The sequence below is a fragment of the Uloborus diversus genome, chromosome 5 (assembly GCF_026930045.1).
Source record: "Uloborus diversus isolate 005 chromosome 5, Udiv.v.3.1, whole genome shotgun sequence".
In the NCBI taxonomy this organism is placed as follows: Eukaryota; Metazoa; Arthropoda; class Arachnida; order Araneae; family Uloboridae; genus Uloborus; species Uloborus diversus.
Window position 1 is genome coordinate 169,503,467 of NC_072735.1, and position 6,878 is coordinate 169,510,344.

At 31.0% G+C, this 6,878-nt stretch overlaps 1 non-coding gene across 1 annotated transcript; it reads right to left on the reverse strand.

The window, feature by feature from the left end:
* Positions 1–380: 380 nt before the first annotated feature.
* Positions 381–499, reverse strand: LOC129223449 (5S ribosomal RNA). Its single transcript, XR_008580633.1, has one exon. It is a non-coding gene; the product is annotated as a 5S ribosomal RNA (ribosomal RNA).
* Between the last annotated feature and the right edge of the window lie 6,379 nt (positions 500–6,878).

Below are 6,878 nucleotides of genomic sequence, written 5' to 3' on the forward strand. Positions count from 1 at the left end.
GCAAAATGAATTATGTACCCAAACGTCACATAATTATGAAATTATTGATGGAACATTGAATGGATTTTCAAGTAACTTGATTTTTTAGTGGAGAAAGATATGCAGAATTTTTTAGAATTGAGGGAATGAAAATAGAAAGGGAAGAATCTCTGAAATTCATTCACAAGTTAAAAACTAAGATTTTTCGACATCAAGTAATTCGTTAATTCACCCAAGAATACTGCTCTTTGGAAACATACATGTGAATTTGAACAGTCGCTCTATTTTTCCGAGAAAAATTATTTTGGAAAATAATTTAGGGGTGGAAATAAAAATGCAACCACAAAAGCTGAGAGCTTCAATGAGTAAAAATTAGTATATAGGTGAAGTAAGTTAAAAAATGCCAACAGCACGTGGTGTTCCCAGGTGGTCACCCTCCCAAGTACTGACCACGCCCGATGTTGCTTAACTTCGGTGATCGGACGAGAACCGGTGTTTTCAACATGGTATGGCCGTTGGCGATAAAATGTAATCTATACATTAATATAAGCTTTATGTACATCACTTTCGTCGATTTTTTGAAACATGTAAAATGATGTTAACGTCGAAAATGACAATCTAAAATCAACCTAAACCATTCAAAGAAAAATAAAATGATGAAACGAGTTTGACGAGGGACGCTTTGATAATTCACCGAAACATTATTGAATTTTATTTGGATGTTACACACGCTCCAAAATTTCAACGTTAGGAAGAATAATTTTCAAAGGTAAATTTCATGTGGGTGGTTAATACTTTATTGTTTCGTTGTGGACCGTGTAGAATGTCGAACAGAAATTCAAGAACCAATAACTAAGGCTCTGTGAAACTTATTGTTTAAAAGGAATTATTTATTAGCTTTAAGGCTAAAATTATGAAATGAGGCATTTTGTTTGCGTACAAATTCATTGCATTTTCAATCTATCTCATTCACAATGCATTTCTGTTTCATTTAATCTGAATGTAGTTCATTCGATTTTCCTTTTATCTAAGAGCAATTCATTTCATCTTCATCCCATCTGAATATAATTGATTTTTTTTTCATCTAAACTAATTGAAAGCATTCCATTTTCATTTCATCTGAATATAACTGGTTATATTTTCATTTGATCCAATTCCAAATACAAATAATTTCATTTTCATACTTTAATAAACTAACAATCTTTAGGAAAAATGAGATACATATACTAGCAGTTACCACTGTTTTAAGAACCACTAATTGGAAACAAAGACCATAGCCTTAATACATTAATTATTCGGAAATTTCTTCAAATATCAGGGTTTTTTTTTCTATTTTACCGGAGTATGTCGAAAGTATTAATAATACTCAATAGATGGCAGCACTATAATATTGTAGTGCCTTTCGCTAAAAAAAAAAAAAAAAAATCAAAATCTCCATGTAAAAAAAAAAAAAACATTATAATCTGCAATATAATTCAAATCCTTTTTTACGAAAAATAACTTGGGAAGAAATTTGCTGTGGCTTTATTGTTTCCTGACATTTTAATTTTAAAGGGTACTAAGCAGAGTTCGCTGATATATGCAGAGCCCTATCATTCTGATATTGGACATGGGGCTCATTTGTATTTCAGGGTCCCCTAGGACCCGATTAAGATTTTTGAAGACACTGGGCATGAAATTCATTTTGTCCCCCCTGCCCCTATATTTCTGCTTATTCTGAAGCTATAAAATATTTCGATACTTGCGTATTAACACAACCATGCTAAATTTGGTGGTAATCTCATATCACAACGTTTAAAAAGTAGAAGAAATATAGCATACAATAATTATATAAGATATGGTTAAACTTTGCCCGTTTACCGTAAATATCAAAGGTATTTATGATATAATTTTTAATAATAAATACAGACTAAACTTCGCAAAGTCTGTATTTTTATCCGCTCTAAACGCAAAGAGATCTTTTTTTAAGGGGAATTTTTATCAACAAATAGATTTTTTCCTTGTCTTTGCTTTTGCAAAAATATCAATGACATCATTGTACTCTAGATTCTGAGTGAAATCTTCATTTTTAATTAGCATGATAAATTAAGGAGATTTTGGGCCCCCCTGAAATCTAAGAGCAGGGGCCTATGCCCCGTATGACCCTGTGATAATCAGGTTGTGGCTGTAAGTCACGATATATATCCCATATTTATTTTGAAAATATCATGACATTTTGTTTTTTCAGCCACCGTATTTTCAATATAAAAATTATTAATCAAAGTAATATTGTTTATTTTTTATTAAAAATAACCAAAAAGTTATGTACTATATTTTTTTTAGAATGTATTAATACATCATTAATACAACAAAGTAATAAAATATTTCTTTTTATTTAATGTTCATAAATATATTACTAATGTAACAATTGTAATTCAAATTAAGTGTCTAATTGAATATTAAACATTGATCAGAAAGGAAAAAAAAGTGTCTTATGACTGCGCACCGACTAATGCATACAATTTTTTTTTTTAATTTCTGAGTCATACAACTGTGTTAAGAAGAAAAATGAGTAAAACAGCCAATGCTAAATTAACTCTATTAAAAATTGATAAAAATGTAAAATTAAATATTAGATTTAAATAATGAAAGAAACCTTAATTTTAAGTCTACAAATTGTAACAATAGTATAAGAGAATAAAGAGTGACTAGAAGATGCATTTATTATATTGCAGACTTTAGTTTTTGCTAATTGAAAACATCGGATATATATCAGAATATCCGATATATATCAAAGCATCGGATATTTTCGAAAATATCATGATATTTTCGAACCCTGGTACTAAGTATGGGCGCAGAAGTGGCGAGGGAAGGGAGGGGGTGTACTTGCAATCCCCTGGTTTTTAGCCTACTTTCCCAGTAAAAGTCAGAAAAAGAAGAAAAAAGCATGAAAGAAGGCTTGACGCATCTAAAAAATATTGCAAAAAACAAAAAAAAGTCAAAAATAAATAAAATAATTGAATAAATATCGAAAAATTAAAAATTGGAAAGTAGGGTATTGAGATGGGGAAAATGTCTGTCGGTCTGTCTGTCGGTCTGTCTGTCTGTCGGTCGGTCTGTCTGTCGGTCTGTCTGTCTGTCTCCCCCCCCCCCTAATAATTTTCGAATGAATAGTCCGATTCGAACAAACTTTTTTTTGTTCGAAAGATCTCGGCGAGAACATCTCATTCTCATTTTTCACTTTTTGATTTGAACTATTTTTTGTTCAATTTTGAACAGTTCAAAAAAACTTAACATTAGCGCCTACGGGGAAATTCAAGGCAATTCCGAACTGTGAGGCGAATTTGCTTCAAACAAACTTTGTAGGAAAAAGCGTTTGGTGAAAAACTTGTATGTAAAATATCTTTTTGATTTGAACAATTTTCCGTTCAATTTTGAACAGTTCAAATCCCTTAACATTAGCGCCTATGGGGAAACTGAAAGTCAATGTAGATTCCGTACTTGAAGGCGGATTTTTTTTCAAACAAATTTTGTTGGAAATAGCTCTTGACGCCAAACTCCAGACTCCGATTCCGAGAATTTAGGGGCACCTGAATCCGACTCCTGTGCCCGACAATTAATCGGACTCCGACTCCCCGACTTCGACTCTCACTTCGTAGCTTTGGCAAAAATTTATACACGGAGGACAAATGACTGACTCGATTCTTGGATATTCGTCTGCGACTCCTTTATCCCAAAATGAGATTGACTCCGACTCCGCAACTATGGTTTTAACTCTGAAATAATTATTGTTCATATGACTTGTTTTTATTTTCACGCTAAAGTTTTAATTTAGGTATTCAGTTTTCGGCGAATAAACTCGAAGTCATTTATGTTTCTTCATAAAGATATGCGCAGACGATTTTTTTTTTTTTTTTTTTGACAATGAAAATTATTTCTTTAAGGTGACATTTTATTGTTTTAATTTATTTTGGTAAGTGCATTAATTCATTTAAAAAATTGTTTTTGGCAACAGGGGAAAAAGAAACGATTTTTTTTTGATATGATGAATTTATTTTAATGAGCTTATTAATTTTAATTATTATTTTTTCGTTTTGAAAGCTGTTAAAGATTTTTTTAATGGCAAAAAGAGTATTAGCTGCTTTTTTTTACGCATCTAATTTTTTTAGATGAGTGAGGAATATATTTTATTCCTAGAAATCAGCTTAAAGTATTTTAAAAATATGTTTGAAAAAATTTGCAATTTTAGCTATATTTGAGAATATTCATCAGGTACTAGAAATTAGTATGGGTATACGGGAAAGTAGGCTCGTCTAGTTCTAGACAGAACTTCTTGTTAAAAATAAAATGTAAGTGAAAAAAAATTAAATTTTAATATAATCTTTCAAAAATAATTTTTTTATTGATTTATTTTTTTTTAGAAAATTGCAAACATTAAACAAACAAAATTAAATGTATTTTAAACAAATAAAAAACTACAAAATATTTATTAAAAAAAACTGCGAAGTACTATGCAAAAAATATTAATACTGTTTACTTCCATGAGCGCCAGTAGGAAGACGCAAGAATTAAGAGCTGAGTTTTCAGCCCCTGGATTTCAAAAAGGAAAGTTAATTGACTTTAAAATTAAAGCCACAAAATACTTCAAAAACTAAAAAATACGGTAGCTAGGTATTCTCTCCCTAGGTTTTGTGTGGTCTTTGAAACTAGGGATGTACCAATGCAAATTGGTCGATTACCGATTAATCGGCTGTTGATAATCGGCCGATTAATGATCATAATGATTATTTTTAATACTATCAATTCCAAAATTAAACGAGCTGATGCGTGCATCACATGATTTCCTTTTACTCCAATTTAATGTCATTTCCCTATTATTGGAATTTTAATGTAATTCAATTGTTTACTCTCCAAATATCATCAACAACAATGCGGCCAAATTAAAACCAAATTAAAAAAAAAAAATTAAACATCGTCAAATTTGTCGCCAAGTTGGCGACAAAACTTGGTGATCAAAAGACTGGCGATATATCGCCAAGTGTCCGACAAATTATAACACCACTTGAGTTTACATCGAAATTAACAATGACAAACTAGACTCCATTAGAAGTGTACGTACCAAATTTCAACTTTCTAGGACATACCGTTTTTGAGTTATGCGAGATACATACATACATACACACATACGCACATACATACATACGTACATACGGACGTCAAGAGAAATTTCGTTGTAATTAACTAGGGGGTCGTCAAAATGGATATTTCGCCTGTCTATACATTCTTAGGCATATATCCACGTGTGGTCGGGTCGAAAAAAAAACTCAACATTCATTCGGGGGTGAGAAAAATGGCATTGGCAATTAAGGCAAATTTTTGAGTGAAAATCTTTTCGCGAATACAATACTTCCTTTTTTGTAAAAGAAAGTAAAAATGAAATAAAATCATTTAGTTTTTTCCTTTTCCGTTGGAGAGAGTCAATAAGGGAAGGTTCCAGTGGGATCACAAACACATTTGTTTATTTCTGTTACATGTCTGTCCTTCAAAAAATAAATAGAAATAACATTAATAACGTAAACATAAAAAGCAGCTGCAAGGCAGGTAATATGAAAAGTGTAGGGAGGGGAGGGGTGATAAATATTTTTCGCATTCCAATTTAAAATTCCTACAATTTAATTGTTCTTTATAGTGTCATGTGAATTTCAGCTGTGAGGATTATTCTTCAATACTTCATTCAGTTTTACGCGCTTTCTAAACTATTAGTTTTTACTCGGTACATTTTCATGCTGCTGTTCTAAAATAATGTTTGCAGCAAATTATGTTTATTTATTGTTCATAAATGTATTCATTATAGTTTTTTGTTGAAGGCATGCTTAAAAAATTTATTTTGAAAAATATTTCTTTTCCGCCGATTAATCGGCAAAATTTGACCGATTATAGCCAAGGCCAATTAATTGGTACTGCTGATTAATCAGTGCATCCCTAGTTGAAACTCAATGTAAAAATTTGAATGAAGATTGGAAGGGGCGGCAGTTTTAAGATTTGTCCCGGCTCGGAAAAATTGCAAATCCGGAGCTAAGTTATATACCAGTGTAAAACAAAATCGAAAAATCCAAAATTTGATCAGCGTTTCTTAATTTCTCTGATAAGTGGAACTTTTTTAAATATCCACTGTTTTCACGGAACACCCTGATTTATCTTGAATCGTATATTTTGAATGCAACATTCAAAAATAACTTTCTTTCAATAAAAGCGAAAAATATTTCCAAGAATACTTATTGTCATCAAAAGTAATAATTTCTTTTCTTTTTTTTTTTTTTTTTGAATTTTAAGTAAGTGACATTTTAATAAAAATTTCGTATTCTTGTATTTGTACTAACAAAGTCACAGGTCATATACATTGACAATAATTGTGTTTTCAATCCACAATTCATATTGAAGTTTTCTCTTCAGCTTATTCGGAAAATACTGATTGAATGCTTAACTTAAAACTTATTTCAATCGAAATTGAAGTTCCATTTTAAATTAAAAGAAAGAACGCGTAGCCCTGGATTGATCTCCTTGGCTCTTTATCATTCTATGTGAGTTTCATCAGATTTCACAGGGATTTGCAAATCTTACCTCAATTATAGAAACCGAAACTCTCAGATAGCTGATTAATAAATAATTTTCATAACATTATCGAGCAAAACTGGCAGAAAAATAGTGATGGAAAAAACACGTTTAGGAATGAAACCGTCGTGTTTATTTAACAAGCGCGAAAAGTGGGTTTGATAAATCTTAAGTTCTGTTTTCCTGGAACAGAATCTATCAAGCCGTTTGCCTTTTATCCCGTAACGATACTTCAGCTGATAAAAATGGTTTTTGCCGCGAATTTCAGACGAGTTGATAAATACATACGATAAATTGTATTTACATAA